Here is a 22,498-nt window from a genome sequence, read left to right on the forward strand (position 1 = left end):
GCGTTTTTGATCTTTTTGAATATTTAAAAGGTATTAATAATGCTAATATTAGTTAATGTTACAGTAACACAGTAACTAAGCTATTAGGTCGTCCGAAAAGTTTCTTTCGCTTTATAAGGAAATAATGAATACACAATATTTTTCGTTTTATATTAATTTATTGAATTACATATGATTCATTTTGTTCCGTCGAAATAAAGATCACAACGTTCGACAAATTAGGTTTCATGTTTGTATAAAGATGCGTCGTTGTAAAAGACGTGTCTGTAAAAAAAAAAGAACACCTTTCGGACAACCTAATAATATTACTTGTTTCTCGCAAAAAAAATTGTGTAGATTTATCACCTACGTATATAAAAAAAGGCTCATTTCCTTCTTCGATTACTTCACATTAAAATATATGTTTCCAGCTGCCAAGTATTTTTGAAAGACGCATTATACAGGATGCGATGACAAAGCAGATATGTACAACAGCGCGAATGCCAAAGGCACTCTGGAACCTCTTTTTCGCAATTAAATTTATGTTACTAGCGAAATTCTACAAATTATGTAAAATCGCAAATTCCTACTATTAATAAATACATTAATCCGTAATCTACAACCTGTAACTTCCAATTCATTGATATTAGTAATATTCAGATGTCCACGAACAATGCACTTACATCTAAGATAGGAAAAATTACAATGGACGTATGATAAAAATAGTATCAATTAGAATGTAACAGTCACGCGTGCTAACGATAGCACGAGACCATTTATTTACTTTTATAACACGATCAGAGTATGATATAAAGTCTCTATTGAATGCAAGTTCGAATAATTATGGGAGATATAAATAATTATGTGGTTATCGCAACGGGCGTACAATAGAGTCGGGATACTTTTTTCAGAACTCAGAGGAGCATGTAACGCCACGGATGTGACTTGTCTAATGTTCCCTGTAATTAAACGAAATAATCGAGTCGCGGAGTTGCATCGCCGTCTTGCCGCGTTCTCATTATAATGCCGCGCATTCCTCCGACGAAACGAGTCTTTCCCTCAGCACGTACGCCGTCTACGTGGAATACGGAATGCGAGAATGATGGATTACACGCGAATTCGCGCTCCGTACATATTACGTTCCTCTTCGCGCACTACCGTTTCATTTTAATTATTATTACTTTTAACCATCGGCGAACTAGTGCGTTTTAATTATTTCAATTTGGTCTTTAATGTGCCGGATACGTCGAACAGAAACAAAAGACTGCCGTTATTAAGAAAAAGCAACGACGTGTTACGGGAACAAGAAGAGAATAGATCAACCCTTTGACCAATTTGGAATTAACGATTTGCGGAATAATTAATTTTTATCGTCAAGATATTTCTTTTTGCTTTTCTCGTGTCGGATACAGCGTGTCTCGGCGATAGTGATAACGCGATAGGGGTGATTCTACATGAAAAAACAAATCGAAAATATAAAATACATTTTTCTCGGTCGAAAGACATCTATTTCAAGAAAATCGAATTTGAAAATTTATCAGATATACTTGAACTTGACTAATTCGTTCGTACGCCTTCCTTTTCGCTGTAAAAACAACTAAAACCGTCAGATGTTAATTGCAATGAAGGCGCGAGTTACACAGTCGCCTTCTTATTTCCAACCGGCGAGATAAATTTCTTAATTATACCGGCGCTGCGGTATCCTGGTCGTATCGGTGAACACTGGCCGACGCGACGCCAGCAACCACATTGTACAGAAATCCCCCATAGGTATGGGGTAAACGCTGCAGATAGCCACCGGGCATTTTTTCGACCTCGCCGGAGCTGTACATAGTTTCTACGGTACGGCGTACAACCGTTCCGTTTCCTCATACCGTGCATACGTGCCTAACGAGCAACGTGGTATAATGTACATAACACCATTATAATAAACATTATACTCGCTCATTCACACACGCGCGCGCTAAGAAACACACGGGATTTGTGTAAATACGCGCGCGCACGCGCCTTGCCAATGTATTCTCTTTTGTAAAAACGTACCGAGTCCAAAGATGCACACCATTCCTTGCGAAAATTTATGCTAAACAATGTTTTTCGCCGAGGACGAGATAACCTATAGTGTACATATATGCGTACGCACATACATACATACATATATACGTGTAATGTCGTAAATCTCGGGATAATTCAGGTGATCGATTCTGAAGTCTGAAAATCGAGTTTATTGTGAAAATACTTAAATGAAATACAGGAGTAAACAACAATTAATACCAATCTATAATAGTAAACAATAAATAACAAGTTCTGTGCAATGTCTACCTGACATCGTCCTGAACTACCGATCTTTCTCCGTCGATCTTCAATGTTTTAAATATTTATTCTGTGATCTTGTCTATCTCTGATGTTGCTCTCTGTCCGTCCGTTTAGGAAACGAGTGTCTCTCAAAATGGTTGTCCGTGAAACAAAGAAAGTCGTGCTATCCGTAAACAGAGAGAGCCCTATCACACGTGAACTCTAGAGAGTTTACATATGTATACAGTATGTTTCGTATAACGTGGTCAACCGACTAGGAGGTAGTCTACGCGCTAATAAAAATGTAAAATAAAATTTTGCCATTTACATTCAAATAGAGCACCTTGTCGATAGCTTTTGTTGTACATTTTCGTATGTAGAATAATTTTAACTTTGCCGATTATTTACTTCTATCCAGTCCGGAATTGGCCAAATATACTTGTCAAATTTCCAAACTCCACTTTATCGAAAATAAAGCGTCGTATGAAAAAGTTTTGTTCTATATTTTCGACTTGTTCTTTCACGCAGAATTACCCTCTAACCGATTGCACCGCCCGACCGATCGGTATACTGTGTGAGTTAATAAAAACTATCGGTTTTTTATGAATTACATTTTCAGAGATATCAATATGATTTTTTTAGTTTTATGTTATAATGTGATTTGTGGAGAGTAACTGCATCCCCTGTTCAGAAAACCCTGTATTGCCACGAAGATCGACTCAAGTTATCCGCTTTTCGTTTCGTTTAACATTCCAGATCCTGAGTCGATCTTTATGCCAATACAAAGGTCGATGGGCGTGGTTGAATGCAGTTGCTCTCTACAAACCTTCGTTTCGTTGTAAAATTCGAAGTTAGAAAATCAAAATATGTTCGTCCGCTCAGTCTCCTCGAATACGACGAATTTAATAATTAACTGGATTTATTACCGATACTTAAGTTAAAAATAAGCAAGCCAGATATCATCAGGAAGATCAATATATACCACTAACGACGATTATTAAACACTTAACGATCGTGCATATTACGCGATACGTATTACCTTAACAATGAAGTAACAAAATAAATCAACCCGCTGTAATTGCTACACAGAGCGAGCAGTATTATGGAAATTTCATGAATATGCAAACCAGCGAATAGAATATGGTTCCCATAGTTATCCGTAATGCGAGATTCAATCGATGATAATGATTATAATAGCGGCGAAACGCTAAAGTTCAACGTGCAACATTATAGAAAAGAAGAAGATAAACAAGGGAAAAAAAAAAGAAGAAATTACTTTCGAACCCGCCTGAGAAACTACACGTCGCGTACGCAATTAACAAACAGGTAAAAAGAGCGCATAACTCATATTTCTGGGTCTTCCTGTGAAAACGATTCTTCATCCTCGAATACTCGAAGAAAACGAAACGAAACGAAAAGAAACGACTCGAGGGATTCGTGATTGACTTTCTCAGTTGTTCGTTTTCAGGAGGTATCTGTTAATTGCATAAGTATCAGTTTCTCGACTTTGTACGCACCTGCACTTTGTATACGTGGAATTAACGAGGCATCCAGGATGCATGCACGTCTCGTGCATACAACTATGCGTGCACAGTGCACACAGATTGCGGCTCCGGCAATTGAAACCTAAACTTTACATCGTACGTACTGGATGGAAACAAAGAAACAAAACGATCGGCCACGCGAAACCAGCCGTTTAACATCGGTAGAACTTGACTGCCATATTCTTGTACCCTTATCTTCTTACAGATACCATCGATCAAGCGGTACGGAACGATCACGCGAAAGCAAGAAATGTCTTCGTCCGTACAATTTTCCCCATCGACGAACCACACCGGTTCGTTGATCTGAATTCGAACGAACGGATATGATTCATACATTTCAATTATTCACCTGGTCGATGCAACATTCGCGATAAAGATAAAACCTGTTCGTCTGAAAATAAATGCGCTATCCGTACGTACGGCCATACGTGATGTAACTCTAGTTAAACGCGCGAAGAATCGGATACGTTTTCTCGTCTCTTCGTTCGAACGGTATTAACTCGCTCGGTGCTTTGATAAAGATAGACAAGTAAGTATGTATCATTAAAGAATGATTGACGCATCGTGTCCAACGTCGTCTCGCTTGTCGGATCATTACATAGGCAGCGGGTATTTGAAAGAGATGAAGCGATCGTGGATGCGACCCGAGAAAAACTAAATACATGTAACACGCTGATAGCTTTTGAAAGTTTACGCCAATCGTTTTACACGTCCGAACATAACTCTTTTATTAACAACGAGATTAAGATATCTCTCATTGTATGTTGATGCATTATTTTATTTCCGTATCGAAACGATATATTGGTATCGTGAAAGTTCAATTAAATAAATTCCAATTCGTGTGGAACTCTTTTCCAAAGTGCCACATAAATCAGCTTTTTATAACGATAAATACAGAACACGATGATAACATACACCACTATGATTCTCAGCTCTCCGTATGTTCAAAAATTATTTGATTTTTCCAGATCATCGTGTATAATATTTTATCCGGATAATAATTAATATTTTAATGCCAATGGTAAATAATTTAACAAAGTGTATAGCATTTAGTTTTAAGCGAGAAGAGAAGAAGCGAATACTTTTTCTGGAATTTCTATTTAGAAATAGTCGAAAATAGAATATAGACTCTGCTAAATACCATAATAATTTAAATCAATAAATTATAATATATGATAATTCCCAATTTCTATGTACAGTGCGCTCGGGTGTATTAACACTTTGAGCATCAGTTTCCGCTCAATCTTCGTAAATACATATACCAACCTTTTATATATGCAGCTCAAAAAACGATAAGCAAAGATTACTTTGCTATTATTTTAAACGCAAGAAAATATTCACAATATTCTTCGAAGCAAAACCGTTGCCTACTTATTACCGAGAACCAATAACTTTCACCAATTCGATAACAAATCATCCGAACCGGAGATTCGTGTTTTTCGCATTAAAATAATAATCAATCAATTCGAACGTGGCCGAGAACGTGATTCAGATACGTTTGAAGCCACATTCTTACCCTTGAAATTCTACAAAGCAATCTTACCTAGATTCTCCCGTTCTCCGAATCCTCCGCCTCCGGCTTCACACAGGTGCACCTGCAACAACACAAATAAGCCTTTAAATTATAGTATTCTACCTGAGTGAGAGGCTCGATTCCGCGCCAGATACCAAGAATCGAACGTAAAAGCGCGCGAGCGCGTCCATACGCGCGCGCGCGCGTACACGCACACAAAAAGACGAACAAAAATGAAAGAATAAAAAGGATACTCGCATTCAGATAAGATGGACGCGGCAAGATAGTTCGAATCGCTACGAACTGAGACACGTTTACGCGAAGAGATTGCATGTTGCTTTCCGCAACATTGAATTTCACCGCAATAATATCCCTGACGAAGAAAACGACAATTTTTCGCGCGGTCTGCGGCACACCGGGCCTTCGCGCATGCAAAAAAATATTCCGCAGACTGTCATTAACCGTCGAGAATTATTGAGAATAATGGCAGGCAGTGGCGGTATATACAGGTTACCCTGGGTATATAAAGCAGCCTCCGCAGACACCACACGTGTGTGTAGAAAAATAAATTGCCGTGGTGTATCGACACACCGCGCCGGTGTGCATCAAGACGAACTCCACCATGTGTATGCACAATGCACATGCGCGGTGCACTCGCGCCCGTTTCTCTACTATCCGCAATCCGAAAGGAGCACGAACTCCCAATAAAACCGCTCTACTTCGACAAATCGCCTTAATTTCATCGTCAATAACCCCGAGAAACCCAGCGCCAAGTAAGTACGCCGATCGCCGTTTCCGTACACCGCGCCGCGCCGCGCCGTCATTCTGTTACGCGGCTGCTGCGCATGCGCCTGTATGCGCGCATACGCGGCTTGCATATACGGGGAAGTACACACGTGCGGAATGGCATGTCGGTCGTATTGGTGAGAGCCGCGTGAGTGAGTTTAACGAATCTGAGGCAGGGTGGAGGAAAGAGAGAGAAGAGAGCGAGGCGGGCGTCTCGGCCGAGTATTCCAGGTTAATTTTACCAAGCCCTAAGGAGCGCATGCGAAGGACCGGCGAAGGATAACGCTAGCGGGGCTCATCGGTTGGACGCTGCTCGAAGCGAACGAAGGACGCCCGCATTCCACGCCGCAACCTGGTATAATACGAGGAATTGGCCGAACAGAACAGGAGAGGGACAAAGATGCCGAGAACGGGCTTTTTCTGAGTCGAAGAAAGAAGAAGAACGGACTACGAGCGAGATAGAGAGGAAAACGAAAACGAAGAAAGACGAACGAGGGAGACGTAACACAGAAAAAGAGAAGGAAACAGTCAGTGAAGCAACCAAAGGTGGGGTAGTTGCACGGAGTTGTGTCTGCATCGTTCTTCTCTTTCTCTCCTCTTTTCTCTTTCATCTGCTACTTTCTCTTGGTCGTAATCGTCCTTTACCATTCCATTCCTTTATCTCCTCGTTCGTTTCATTCCAGCTTCTCTATCTAATTTTCTACATACTCTCCCTCGCGTTCAGTCGTTAATTTCTTCTTTATCTCTTGTTCTATATTATTCGTCCTTTTCGTTCGTCACTCCACCTCTTCCTTCTGTTCTTCCAATACCTCTATCTCTTTCTTCGTTTCGTGCTCTTCTTCTTCTTCTTCTTCTTCCTTCGTCCTTCTTCCTCTTTTACCGACCACGTTGTATGTTCGTGTACGTAATGTATGTATGTTTGTGGTCGGATGAACCGCGTGCCTCGAGCGGAAGTAAACCACCACGTGCACACGCTGCTATCTGCACAAGAGCATTCTACACAGTCTCAGGCAGCGTTCTTCCTCCGTACGAGAACGCGTAACTGGGATTCCGCGTTTTGCGAGCAGGCAGCTGCAACCTGCAACTGGGCAGCCGCACTGGAGTAGGTTATCACCGTCGTGGCTTTCACCACTTTGCCGGCCACGTCGCGTCGCCTTCTCGCGCACCGACAGAGTCACGATGACAAGAGAAACGGAAGGTTAAGCGGGCCCTCCGCTATTTTACTCATGATTGCCTATGATTTCAGATCAGATAAATGGCGTGGAATTTCGATGCCGGTTGGGGCTTTAACGCGGACACGCTCGCCTGCGCGCAATCGTTATACGACCGCTTTAAGCTTTAAACTAGCATATTTTATAAAATATACGTATGTACATGCGTGAAAACCTTTCACAAAGTATCCTTATCTGGTACGTAGATTCGCCTTCTGCTACTTGTTTGAATTAACCCTGCTGTTCTTGCTCGTATGACCCGACATGATTATTTTATTGTAATAGATATTATTAAATTATAAATGGTCCATAAATATTTAGTTTTAGATATATGTATATTAATTTTTCTAAATTTTGTGCATTCTACACTTTACGTGAATAAGGCATTCTAAGGTTTGAGGAGAAGCCGTCTGGAAGGATATAAAAAAGAAGCACCGAGGAAAATAGTAGGGCTAATAAAAGCTTGGATTTTTGTAAAAAAATATTAGATTGTTACAAAAACGACGATTGAAGTCTGGAAAGAATAAACACACCTAACCACCAATATCCCTTTTGGTATTGGTATTAGTGAATAACGAATACAAGATGTGTTTTATGATTAAAAACTAAAAGATAAGTTAATTTCGATTGCTTCTATTTTCTTTACTCCTTTTTTTATATTTCCTTTACCCTGGTGTTTTACTATACGCGGGAATAAGAAATCGATATTTCCTAATATCAATATCATACATATCGTATAATATAATTATTATGACTATTATTATTAGAAGTATTTTCCTATTGCAGTAGCATTTCCATCTACCGTAGAATTTTTCTGCCTTTTAAAAATTTCGGAATTCACAATCATATACCAAATATAAATCTACATTTTATTGGAAAAGAAAATTAGTCCTGTATCGAATATGATAAAAAAAGAGATTAATTGGAATATATAAATATACGTTATTTATTATAGACAATGTTATCCCAAAATGTTATCGAAACCATTAAACATCATTTTCGTAAAATTAAATTCATCGCATGTATCGTGGCTGTGGAGAGGCTGTGAAATTTCGTTTAATAGCGAGATTAATAACGAAGATCGAAAAGGATATATGATCCAGCGTAGAAAGCTGAGGACCTTCGAATAGATATGGAATGGAAAGTAGAGGCGTGTATTTAAGTACGTCGTATTATTCGTAGCTGTCCAGTTAGGCAGAAGAGTCCACTGATGGGATTATAATGCGAATATAATGGCGAGCTTCCGCGCTACGCAACCCTTTCATCTCCCACTCCTGCGGGATACCTTAACCTTCCTTCGAAAACCCTTCTTCGTTGTCTGAAAGCTTAATCGACTATTTCGACGATTTTCTGCAGCTTAAGTCGCTGCTGCCAGACGTACAGAAGGGAGAGGGACGTAAAAAAAAAAAAAAAAAGAAAAAGAGAGAGAAGAGAATGAAAGTGTGATGAGTTCTAGATAGTCGAACTGGTCAAACCTGCTGCCGCTGCTCAAAGGATACTAATGTTGTAATTATAAAATGATTACAAAAATCCCTCGTATACGTCTTTGAACTCTAGAGATTGAGATTTAAAAAATAATTTAAGAAATATGCATATATGTCATTAAAAATAAGAAAGTAGTAAAGAGAAATAATATTTGGGCTCGTTGCCTGTCGCTTTAAACGTTGCTAAAGCTACGAAAAACGTGTTTTTAAGATATTACTTAAACGCTTCTGGATTAATTAGAATAAAAAATTTCGCCACTTTAAACTCGCAAAATGTACGAGGTAAATGAGCGAGAATGGAATGAGGATATTCCACTCAAGTAAATCACCAGAATTCGTAATAACATAGTTAAAATTAATAAGAATGAATAAGAAAAATCTTAATCAATAAACAACCAAACGATACGGTCAAACTTTTTAATTGGACTCGTTCGTATGTCCTTTCTTCGTTGCCGTCAATCTTTACGAGAAAGAAGTACAAACGGAACAGAAAAAAAATCAGATCGACGGGTCAAATGAGCCTCTCGGAAGCTAAATTTAACTGCACTTTCAGTGAATTTCTCAATTTAATTGCACAAGTACACGCGTTTAACGTCTCAGACAATAAATAACTTATGTAATTTCGTAAATTTGTTCGCCATAAGAATCATAAATAACAGCAAATTCAAAGATAAATTAAAGAAAGTAATGTTCGTATCGCCCTGCGATTAATATCACCGCCTTTCTCTACTTCTTCGATTCATGGAATTGATCAGTATGGCTTCCGAGGATAGGAGGTCACGAGTTTAAATACGACATTCCCGATATAATTTGATCGAGTTAAAAGAAACGCGTATCGGTAAATTGCTATTATTGCGTACGCGTTGAAATGTTAAACACACGAGGATGAAAACTCGTCGATTACGCAATTTCTCTCGTATGTTGGAGGCGACGCGACGCGCGACAATCACCTACGGCGACTCTCGACACTTCCTTCTTTTTTTCACTCGACCCCATGACGTAATTCGAAATACGCGTTTATCGATACCTATTTATAATATCTCGAGTCAAAACGCTACGTCGAATAATTTGAAATTTCAAATTGCAAGTCGAACGAAGAAATACGTTCCCGATCGCGTTTCACCGTCCTGAGAAAGAAAGCGAAAACGTCCACGTTTCTCTCCGATTAATTACTATCCGCATCCGCGTACATGCAGTTCCGCGTCGCTGTATCTATCGTTTAACGTGCACGCCAATTAAATTATTTCGTTACTTATATACCTATTCATCTTGGAAATGTCGGATTGGAATTAAAAATTAATACAAAGCTAAAGACGTGGCACGTAGCGTTGCTTCTAACGCGCAGGGAAGACTTATCGCAGAAAGCTGAAGATACGACGAGTGACACTCGCGTATCTTTCGTCTTTATTCTATGGATGAAGAAATATCTTGCGGTGTTATTGAATGAGTGTGAACCGAACGATGTATTTCGTGTTCGTGCGACGCTTTGGATGAGATATCTCGCCTTTCTTTTCATTAGCAGATGAGATATTTCAGGGTAAAAAAAAGTTGCGGGTAAAAACCAGTTCATAAAGTATCTCATTCATGAATAAAAAGGGGTTAACGATACTTTTAGGACACGTTATACCTCTAAAAGTATATTTTTTCTGTATTTCTTTCATACAAAAGCATATTCGGTTGTAAATATTGAAAAACAGTACGAGAGATCTGTTTACACACACCAGAAAGATAAATACACGAATGTTTGTACCTATCGGTCGTTCAGGAAATTATAACAAACGAGGGGTTCAAGAACTAATCTAATCCTCAAGTTTGATCCTATTCATCGCTGATGTTCGACCGATATTTTATTTATATTCGGTCATCGTTCCATTTCTTTGAGAAATAAGACGATAAGTAAAAAATTGAAATTACATCACTTTAGATAAATAAATTCATTTCTTGGACGTTGTAGCAAATAAAAGATTCTTAATGACTAACTTTCTCGAAATTTTGGATGGCTTTAATTTTCTTAACTCTTTCGTGTTCAATGTTGCGTATAAACGACGCTGTATTTTAATAAGCTATCGATTAACTGAAGGATAAATATATCTATTTTCGACAAAACTGTTGTCTCATATCTTATTATTAGCGTATCACGTCTTCTTCACAAGACTATAAAAGAATTTTCTTAACAAGTTACAGAAGAACATAGAATATACACATTGACGATACTCTCGATTATTCGTTGACTAATAAATTTATTTCTCAAAAAAGCACGACTGTAAACCACTAGTCCGATAAGATTCGTCGTTCCCTTCGTCCCTATTGTACGTGTCAAAGAAAATGCAGCGCCCCGCATCAGCAGAGAAAAGCACACAGGATGAACTCATCAAACACACGCGCGCTTGCTTACTCTCTCGCCTGTTTCCCTTTATGTTTCACTCGGTCCATTTACTTTTTCCAGTCGGCCCGTCCGATTTATAATCTTCCTCGTGGTATTTTTTGCGCTTCACCCCGTACGCGATTCAAGGATCAAGGATCAACGCGCACACGCCTTAGACGCGTTCATTCGCTTCGATAGAATAAGTTACGACGTCATGTAACGTTCGACGTGTTCGACGTTTGCACAATGGCACGATAAATCAGCGTCAAACGTACGCTTCATTTTGTCCGTCAATTTGTTGGATACCACAACGACGCACGCTGAACTTTAAGCCGCGTATCCGTTGACAGAGCGAGGAGTTCGCTCAACGTTTTGCGAGGCACGTGACGACTGCTAATGTTTCTGGTCTAATGTACTTCGTGACTTCGTACGTACGTATGTTACATATACGAATATTTTCGCGATCTGTTCCATCTTTAAATTTGTTAACTACACTTAAAGAACACTGGTATTCTTCTGAGGTAAACAAGAATTAATTATCATACCTTCGTCATACTATATATATATATTACATTTGCTACTTTACTTTACTTTTTTACATCCTTTTTATCCTTTTGTATAGGTAGTAATTATAATCGTAATTGTAAAGGATCGCGATATTTATTCAAGTGAATACATGGCATGGCATGTTAACTGTTAACAAAAACGAAAGAACTAGAAAAAAAGTGTTATAATAAATACCAGATTAATAATCATCTTTTGCATCGCGTTAGATAAATAAATTCATTCGAATCAAATTCTCTAGAGATTAATGCAGTTAATTAAGAATTACTCTATATTTTTCGTGATCGTATAAATGTATGGGCGATAGATAACCCTTAATTACGGATGTTCGTATTTTTATCACGACTACAGATACCTTGTCTCTTAGGCTATACGTAATTCAATTAACACGTTCAGTGCGAAGTCGATACACGTATCGAGGATAAAACTCTTCAATGACGACATCCATATGCATATGTATCGACATTATTATTATCTTTTTTAATATTTCTCAATAATCTGACGTGTGTTCTAGCTATTTTTCTTTTTTATGGAAACCGAGTGAAATAAGGTTTTTTCCGTTTCTTTTTCAATACGAAACGTACGAGCCGTAGAAATCCTGCTGTTTGACGTTGAACGTGTCAAGTCGCGCTTTATTACGTAAATTAATTTAATATAACGTGCAACTGCGTATCTTACGTAATCCCGATCCTCGGTTTAACGACCACGTGTATTCTCGAAAAATCTAAAAATCGCCCTCTCACCATCTACTACCCTTCTGTCTTTCACAGTTTGAAGAATACATTGTTCTGTCTCTTGTTTAAACCTATTTTCATCCAGACCTATGTGATTAAGTTCAAACATATACATAACTAAGTCAGCGTCCTCGATACACGCGGATTTAGCGGCGGCGTTTCACTCGCGCGAGTCCGCCCCGATCTGCTCGTAACGGCGCGGCGCGACGTTTACTGTCATCGTAGATTGTAGATTCAAGTAGGCCTCCGTGCACACAGTGCATACGATTCATCGTGTCACGCGAACCGAATGACCATACTTTCGACGCGTACACAGCCGTTTGTTGCTACCATCCCTCTGGTCGCGATGCACCGTAACGCAGGAAACGCTGATTTATCATCGCGACGTAACAAGCGCGCGTACGTTTCCTTCTTTCTCTATTTGTAGGCAGCAGCAGCGCGTCCTACCTGTTCCAGGGCTGTGATAACTCCTCTTTTCATTCAATTCTTTCAGAAACGGCTGTCTGAATAAAGGTTTGAAAAATCGTGCTACGCTCGTAACCGATAAAGCGTGCACTGGTTGTGCGACGGGTAGAGACAATTTATCCGATTGTTAGTTATCTTCGGGACGTGTACAAGGTGTCTTGTAAACGGCGATGCAACCGGCTAGGAATAATTCCATGTGAAAAACTAATCAGAGAAACTATAGATAAAGTTACGTAGAACGAGTGACCAAATGGATAGGATAGTTAGAGTAAGGAAAACGAGTTTATTTCTATGTGTTTACAACGTTTACGTTGATTAGACGATCGACCAAATAGACCATGAAAAGCTAAAGAATAGAAAAGTAGAGGATAACTAAAAAGAAACCATAAAATCGAAGAATCGAAAGGAACTGGAAACCCACGAGAACGAACTACATCGAATTTTGTTCAGTGTTCTTGTCGCATGTAAAAATCCAGCGAGAGTAAATTTTCTGTTCATTCAGAAATTAGCACGGTATTTTGTTTGTTATTCGCAAAGAGGAAATTACACGTTGGCAAGTTCTAATTAACAGAGACGTTCGCATAAATCATTCAAAATTATTATCCGACGTTTAATAACGCGTAAATTGCGAATACAAGAAACTGTACGAGGTCGACATTCCAGCCACTTCAAATAACCAAATTATACTGTTCGCCAAATGACTATGAGACGAGATTTTTTTTCTCATTTTTCTTTTTTTTTTTTTTTTTTTTTCTTTTCCTTCTTTAGGAACATTTACGAGTTACGAGTCCTTTCCTAGCGACACGGCTGATCGAGTAGCTTACAGTCGAGAGTGTGTGGCCCCATTCCAACCGATTCCATTCCACTCCATTCCATTCCGTAGTAGACCATTCGATTCGATCGTGCCGCAGGAGTACATAAGACATTATGTAAGAACACTCACACTTACGAGCATAGTGGGCAAAGGCGTTTCTTAAAGAATTTCGACGTCCGAAGAATTTCGTGTACCAATCGTACGTCGTTTGCCACGCGATCACCATCGAACCTCATTTATATTCCATCGGCTGTTTCAGTTGTGCATATAACGGTAGGAAAATACTATTGCAAGGGAATACAAAGCGGGCAATTCGCAAAAAACGTGAATCACATTTTGGGAAATTTATATGCCAACTTCTTCTAAAATTAAATAAATTCATACGATTGATTTTATGTATATACATATGGTTCATTTTTATGAATTTCATAATGTTTCATATAGAGATATATATTTTTGTGAAAGTTAACTATCAGCGCGCAATATATATTTATTTACCTATTTTTCCTTTATTTATTTATTGCTTCTAGCTTTTTACTATTCGATTATAGCAAGTTACTGACCTAGACCATATTTTGTTCATCTCTGACGTAAAAGTTACGTAGGAAACTGAAGTTGAAACATTATCGTAACGTTCACATAATTATATTAAATAGACACGATAGAAAAATTTACCATTGTACGTTGGAGGAAAATCAATTTTTGAATAAAAGATCCGAAGTCGCCGTGTTATCTATCGTGTCGTTTCACTGCAACGATATTACGTGGAAAAATATTTTGCTTTTTATTTCGAAACCAGTTTGAAAATTTCAATCTCGGCCAACTTTTACCAAAGGAAATACTTGGTTGTGCGATGTCGCATTATTGGCATGTTTCGATCCTTATATCATATTATCGTAAAAAATCGTAATAAACAGTAAGCGAATGGGAAAAGAAGAAAAAGGGTGGTATTCGAAAAATGAAGCATGAATTAAAGTGACATAAAACGCGAGATAAAGGTAGATATAATTACTTGAAACAGTTTAAACGCAGCGTTGCGCGAGAGATTTACTCTCGAGAAGAAATATATTAACATCTTTCCAAATTTATTGAGCTATACGCTAAAAGAAGGGGCAATGGACGCGCCTCCCTAATGGTACGGATGCACGCGAATGCACAGATTGCTCGTTAAAAACTGTTTAAACGCTGTTTACGGGAAACAGGAATAGGTACTCCATACGAGGACCTTGATATCGGCTTAACGCACGAAAAAGTTCAAGTTTCGAAACTTTCTCGTTGACAAATTATCACCCGATAAAATATATTGGGATGTCCCATAAAATACAAGTAGTACATGTAGTTTACATACTTATGCCATGTAGCTTTATATAATCGTCGTAGCCAAGCAAAGGCGATTGGTGCTCGATATGCCGATTAGGACAATATATCTTACAATTGATAGATTGGTTTTGGTATATTATATTTTTAAATTGAATGTTTTCTCAACATTTTAACATGTATCGATAGAAATGATAATATTTGTGACAATATGTCAATGTTATACGTAATTAGATTCGATCAACTTTCGTGCAGAATATAAGAATAGAGGCTAAATATATTTTAGTAATTATTGAATAAGATATTATGCTACTTTGTAACTACCATAGTAATTATTCTGTGGTCCGATCTTTCCTATACTAAAGAAAGCTACTAAAAAGAAACACGGTAAATGTGATAAATCCTAACGTATAATCTAAACCTACATACGTTTTAATTGATAATTTTTTAACGATCTAATCGACAGTTTCTAATTAACATCAGAGTCAAAATTAAAATCGATCAGATTAAAACGGCCCGTTAATAGACCGAGGCTATTCATTTTATAAATATAAACGTTATATAAATGTTTCGCAATATATTCGTAAAAGATATCTGCAAATGTTGAGATATCTTCGTGAACCATTGTATATATAAGTATTTATAGGTAAAAAAGAAAGCGTGAAAGCCTGGTTGCTTCATCCATTTTCCACAGAACATATCTACGCTATGTGTGTACGAGGATCAGACACGTCACCAGGAATTTAGTACAGCGTTGTGTTAACCTCGCGACGCACAAATGGACTCGCGTAATCTGCGTCAGCAATGCTGATACTCGGCGAGCCTAATGCACCGCAGGATCGTACGCTTCAAAGCGGATGGGACCATTCATCGTTAAATTCTCCGTATGACATAAAACACGTACAAGGTTCCCGTATCAAACTTACCGGAGAAGAGTATACCTTCTCAACGTTGAACGTGGTTTTAAGCGTCGCGGAAAAACAAATTTTATCATGGCAATTAACGCAGCCAGATACACCGCAACGCATTCCAAAGATGTAATACTTCAATTACGTGGCTTAATGTACGTCTAATAGCGATATTAACGAACGTGGCGTAAGTGCAACTTAATTACCTGGAATCTACTGACACGTAGACGCGATGATATTTTAAAGCGAGGCTCGAATTGCTTGCTTGAAATTTACGTTTCGTACGGTTAAACGCCTGGAACTTCTTCGTCGACATGACAGAACGATAACCGTATTTCATTGCAGAAGAATCTCGACAAGACAATGACCGAGGGCACAAGCTAACTCAAGCATTCGTTGCGTACGTTTCGAATCCAAGTTGGTATTTTTACCATATACATACGCGTGTGTGATGCCCATAGGAAAACATTTTTACCATAATTTATATAAGGTACGCGTGTAAAGTTCTAAGATATGGAAATTGGTTTCGTATAGAAATTGTTTATTAGCTTCGTATTTATGGCATCGTAGGTAATGAAAATCTGATCGTCAGTGAACGTATTTTCTTCGTTCTTTCATCGTGCTCCTGTAATGTCATCTTTTTCATTGGAAAAATAAACTGACGCAAGCTCGGTTTTTAATTCAAAATTAATTAGAAATCTTTTTTTTTTAATTAAACTTTAGAACAAAAACTGTTACGTGCGATAATCATAGAAGGAACTCCGGAAAATCTTGACTTGAAAGACTTTCGTTGGATAAAGATTTTGGAACTCGTTTAAATCAAAACGAAGTGTTAGGCTGAAGAATATTTTCTTAAATATTACAGAAAAACGTTAAATTCCAGACATCGAAGTCTTCCCTTCCATTTGTCTTACTTCAACGATACAGCAAACGATGTAACAAACAAACATGTTTTAAGCTTATAAACATTTTACTCTTGTCGATTGCCATCATCAACCAAAATTCCACCTGGCATAAGATATGTTAAATGAGTATTTCCTAGAAAACAATTTGACACGTTCCAAATAAGAACATGCGAAACGACCACTCGAACGTGCAATTAAACGTGACGTCAGTCTACGTTTTAAACGACTACAAAAAAGTCCTGGCGGAATCTGCTCCGCATCCCATTAAGAAAGTTTTTCGTACACGCGTATACCAGGTTTCAGAGAAAAGGCCAAATGCAACGATTTTACGAAGTTCAAATTACGATCTAAGCGAACCCAGCGGGGACTTAGTGTGTTGCACGAATATGTCGATTGACGTTCCGCGGACGTCGACAACAGAAAGAAGAGAGTCGAATTAAATCGCCTGGACCACATCCTGGAATCCGAGATCGTAATTATATGGCGGGACTACCGTCTATTTTTAGGCCAGTCGGCCGCACGTGAGGCGTCGTTAGTTTGATAGTTCCCGGATACAGCAGCCATACGGTTAACGTATAACGACGTTTGTGCCATTCCAGTTTAATAACAGAGATCCTAAAGCACGGACAGAAAAATGAGGCACACAACAGCGCGACGCGGCGCGGCTGGCAAGAAGCCACAGGCACGCAGGTCAATTCGATCCAAGAGCCGAATTCTGCGAGCCTCGAGGTCGTGTCGCCCTCGTGTTTGCCCTCGGCAAACTACTCGGGTATTATGTCCCCTCGGTCAAACGTATTTCTCCGTCCTAGCATCTCTCTTTATCCTACATGTTATTATTCGTCCCTTTCTAGACTTTTGAATTAAGATCAGAACGCGCCACCGACAGTTTACACTGCGGTCCGTTGTTACAAGACTGTCTACTATGTTACGACCTTCTACGGATTTCAACTTAATCTTTCCTAATTTATGAAAATTTGTAATAATCAGTAAATTGCAAATGTGATAATGAGTTACATTTTATACCTTTATAAAGGAGTAGTCTTAAAATTCATCGTATCAATTATTCCAAATGTTGCAAAAATTCCCCTTTTACTTCATTTTGGAACTAAACATGTATTTTCTTCTCTCTTGGTAACCTTAAAAATATTATTTGTCGTTGAAATTGAAAGATACTAAAACATTGTTCGTATTAACAATTATGTATACCTTTTATCTCTACAATTTATACCTAATTATTTATACATCCGTAAGTATAAAACTTCTTACAAGGTAAACTTCGTTGTATCTCTGGAAATAACAGATTCTTTCTACTTACGTTATAGCAATCTATATTCAAATATTCCATTTTGTCATAATATTCTAATAATAGAATTACACCACAATTAAAGATGTATTTATCATATTTTGTCTCCTGTGATCTTCGTATACGTATAATAACACTCTTATACGTAAATTAATCAATGCTAATTAGACTCCAGACTCGAGCTGTTTGTAAGAAACACGTTCATCTAGTCACTTTGTACATTTTCAACTTATAAGAATTAATAACCTCAAATAAGTTCACAACGAAAATGTCGTTAAGCATGTACTATCAATGTATGCTATTATTAACCCTAAAATTTGCCAACGTGAATTAAAAGTAAAAAACGAGAAAAAAGAACATCGGGTTACGGAAGCTTCGTAAAATGGTTCTGCAAACAAACGGGAGGGTTCCATAAGCGGTAGCGGACGGTAAACGTCCATTACATCTCACGAACAAGTTAATCAACGCCGTCCAACCCGAACTTGTATAAACAAAAAGGTAGATACATTCTTTTAACGCGCAACTTTAAGGAACGCTAATTACAAAGTAATGGCGCCAATAAGCTGAACGCCGCACCGGCACGCCGTTACCACGATAAATGATGGAACAAAAGGCGTAGGAGACGCGGCGCGCCGTGGAAGTTGGGTCCACGCCTAGAAAGCTGGAATGCGTAAAGATAACTAAAGATCGTCACGTCGCGTTGCGTTGATAAAGCACACGCACAGCACAAGCTCGTTGCATAAGGCATAAGTCGACGTAATGACCGGGGATGTGGTACACGCTTGTCGCGTAAAGTAAGTAATGTATAAGGGAGTTATGCTCGATTATACTTCGCTGGGCGTATAAGTGGTGCGCATGCGCGTACATTACCGGAGAAAGGTTGTATGCGTGGGTGTTGTTACTCGCATACACGTGCACGCAGGGCTGCGCAGGCGCAAGCGTGTTAAGTAAACGGTGATAAATTGACAGATATAACCTATCGTGCCGGTGGACGGGGCAAGATAATCACACTTTGAAGCATGCTGCACCGGGCGCCGTATTAATTAGACTATAGACGCTTGCCTCGATGTAAATGCGAACATTAATCGACCAGGTGGTTCAAAAGACATTGGAACGGAGAACGCTCTTTCTCTAGACCCACGTGGACTCTCGGAATCTCGGCGTAACAGTTTCCACACGTTGCCGCTCGTCGCGATCCCGATCCCAGTGTAACGTGAAACTCGAACAGGAATGTAATATTCATCGATGCTCGACCATTTTGTGCGTAACGTAATTGATACATTGAAAATGGAACTTCGCTTCGGGTGGATTTGAAGAAAGTACATAATAAATAGCAATAGGTCTTTGGTGAGATAAGCTTAGTAACCGAATATCATACATATTATCATTTCCAGTTATCTTCATGAAAAGTATAAGCTTCGAAAAATGTAGCGAACTAACGATCGATACCTTAATAAAAGTATAATCGAATAAAATGCAGACGTCATCTTAGTTAAATATTAAAGGAAATTAAAGAGAAACATCTGAAATTGGTTAATTATAAAGATACGTTCAATTTCATTTGTTGAATCTAAGCTCTCGATCGATACCTTTGATTCATAAGATGAAACGAGTCATAAGACTTAAGGAAAGATCGCTTTATTGTAATCTGTATTCTATGTCTTATGTAAATCAATAGTATACATTGCGTATTTTAAGTACCTTAAATATCACAAATAACAAAGCTCAAATTTAACGTGAAGTATCATGATTATCCACAGTGGCGATAATTGAAAGGTAACGTTCACTATCACGTATTCTAGGTTTTATAAAATTCTTTCAATTATGAGAAATTTAATACTTTAAGAACTTGAAGAAATTCGAATAAAATCTATCTGAAGAAGCTCGTTGCTAAAATCTATAAAAAATTTCTCGAAAAAGAAGCATTGAAAGAAACACGCATATATTATTTAATAGAGTATTGAATCTTCCGTTGAATATCGCTACGAACTTTCCAAACAATTTAACAAGTCGTGATCCTAACGACGAAGGATTCAGAAGGTGGTAATTTTTATATCATCCTTTTAATTAGAAAATTAGTATCTTAAGAAATATTGATTTATTATTATAAATTAATTATTTAAAAAGGATAACTTTTACAGATAGTAAATTATAATAAAGATGGTTAAATATAATCCTTGGAAGATTATATTAGAATTTGAATTTTGTATTTTTAGCACTCTAAAAGTTACGTGTGCCAAACGTTTAATCATGTTTCTGTGTCCCCTCTTTACCTACTTCCATTTTATCAGGTGATCAATCGGAATTTCAATTAGAAGCTATAAGCACGAATTCAAGAGCGAACACCGTATGATGATATGCCTAGCAAGCATTTTTCCTCCAATTCGTGCAACGGATTGTTTCTTTCTTTGGAACGATAGGTCAGGTCATAGCCATCGCTACGGAAACCACGTTATCTCACAGCCCGTGACGGATGACACAATGGAGTACATTGACACTACGTGCCATGCTATCTGGCAGTATCTCACCTCATGCCTACATTCGTATATATACGAGACAGAACGATCGTGTGCGCGCAATTCTTGTAAATACGCGCATCGATGTACAATGTACATGCACGCACAACGCTGCGAAGGTGGAGGTACTTTCACCAGGTAGCCAAGTTCCACGATGCACGCCGATAGCCAAGAGCAGCCCACTTTGAGAGCTGCATTCCGAGTGCATACTGCACCCTGTATCCAGGTTCGGATTAATACCGCGAAAGACCCGACGTTTCCTGGATCCTGCCAATTTCACTACAGAATCCACCCAAAACATCGAATTATCTCACGTAGCATTTACAACTACATACATACATATACGTAATATGCGTGTCATATACCTTACTAAATTGTAACAAGACAATGATGAATTCTAAATTATAATTTCAAGCCGTAGTTATTTATTAGAAATTGTTTTGTCATAATTATGTCTGAATCGAGTTGTAATGAGAAACGAGCAGGTATTTATGAATGAGAGAAGATGTGTACGTGTTTACGTTGATTTTTTATGTGGCACGCAATCGAGAAAAGTGTTTCCGCGGTACACTCACACCACATGTCACATTATTATTTTAAAACGTACGTGTCCGCGTATAGAACAACACGCTGGTAGGTACCAGAGGTCTGTACTTTCACCGGCTACCCAAGTTTCTCGATACTCACGATACGTTCGAGAGGATGCCACGAATATCACGTATGAATATTTCATGTATTTCACAGCCGGCGTCATCCGAAACCTTTTAATTTCTAGTAACGTCTCTGGTAATCGTCCGATACCCATTCGGTACGATTTAAAAATCGTGTCCGATCTTAATCGCTTATAAAACCCATCAAAATCAAGGAAACCAATATCGTTTTAAAAGACCAATACAGACTCCGAACTAATACATCAACACTATCAATGCCGTATATCGTACGCAAGACGAAACAAGAACATTTATCCCGATTTACTTATTCTTGCAAAATGTTCAATAATAATAACGTGCCTTTGATGTACTGCAAGAATAAAGACAGAAAGAAGAATATACTATTATGCTAAAAATACGATACACTTGCACGCTGCCATTAATCTAATTCCATATAAAAGCTATGCGTGTAATAACGTAATAAGATAGCAAGAATAGTCCAAGATTATTCCCCTGACATCATCAAAATTTACGTTGCGAGTCTTTGCACCAGCAAAATATTCTAAATACGTATTAACCTCGCACTTAACTATGGGCAATCACCCTGAATTCTTCTGGAATGTCGCGAGTTTTTCGCAATAAACAGAGAAAAAAGGAAAATGAAAAGGAGTGGACTCTTCGAGAGGCTGACATGGACTTTCGAATGTATATCGTGTGTCACGTCTTCCCGCAAAGTCCAGCAGTTACTGTCACACGCGCCCACGCGATCTCGTGCAAAGGACGATAATAGCGCGTTTAAGTACGTATAAATTCCGTCATATAACTCGCGACTCCGTAGGGCGCTCGAGTGCGCCGTTAATAGTCCCGCCGTGGAAAACGGCGCAAAAAGCAATGAATTTTCAGAAGCAGAAAAGGCACCATACTATTTACAACTTCCACTCCCTCTTCCTTCCTCTCCTTCGTTTCTGTTCTTCGGCCACTACGTGGGTGGACGTCGCGGACGTGGACGGTCTACGTTAGCTGAATTCGAAGACAGGTCCGTGTCGGCCACGAGGGAGCCGATCCGGTATTGCCGGATGGTCGAATTCCATGTAGGGGAACGAAGATATTTTTAAGAAAGCTACAGAGAAAGCAACGCGCGAACGTAA

The 22,498-nt window shown here is 38.6% G+C and overlaps 1 protein-coding gene and 1 long non-coding RNA gene across 6 annotated transcripts in view; one reads left to right on the plus strand and one right to left on the minus strand.

Moving 5' to 3' along the window:
- Positions 1 to 22,498, minus strand: part of LOC139990617 (protein expanded) — a 117,477-nt gene that overhangs the window by 79,700 nt on the left and 15,279 nt on the right. For 4 of the 5 annotated variants that reach the window (XM_072010053.1, XM_072010019.1, XM_072010029.1 and 1 more), the window contains exon 2: positions 5,359 to 5,410. The gene's annotated coding sequence lies outside the window, so the exon portion shown is untranslated. Of the gene's footprint in view, positions 1 to 5,358; positions 5,411 to 5,842; positions 6,083 to 22,498 lie in introns of those variants that run through there. The other variant, XM_072010044.1, reaches the window with a different exon arrangement.
- Positions 19,191 to 21,580, plus strand: LOC139988703 (uncharacterized). Its single transcript, XR_011800187.1, has 3 exons — positions 19,191 to 19,531; positions 20,401 to 20,531; positions 20,605 to 21,580. It is a non-coding gene; the product is annotated as an uncharacterized lncRNA (long non-coding RNA).

Source organism: Bombus fervidus, chromosome 1 (genome assembly GCF_041682495.2).
Source record: "Bombus fervidus isolate BK054 chromosome 1, iyBomFerv1, whole genome shotgun sequence".
Lineage (NCBI taxonomy): Eukaryota > Metazoa > Arthropoda > Insecta > Hymenoptera > Apidae > Bombus > Bombus fervidus.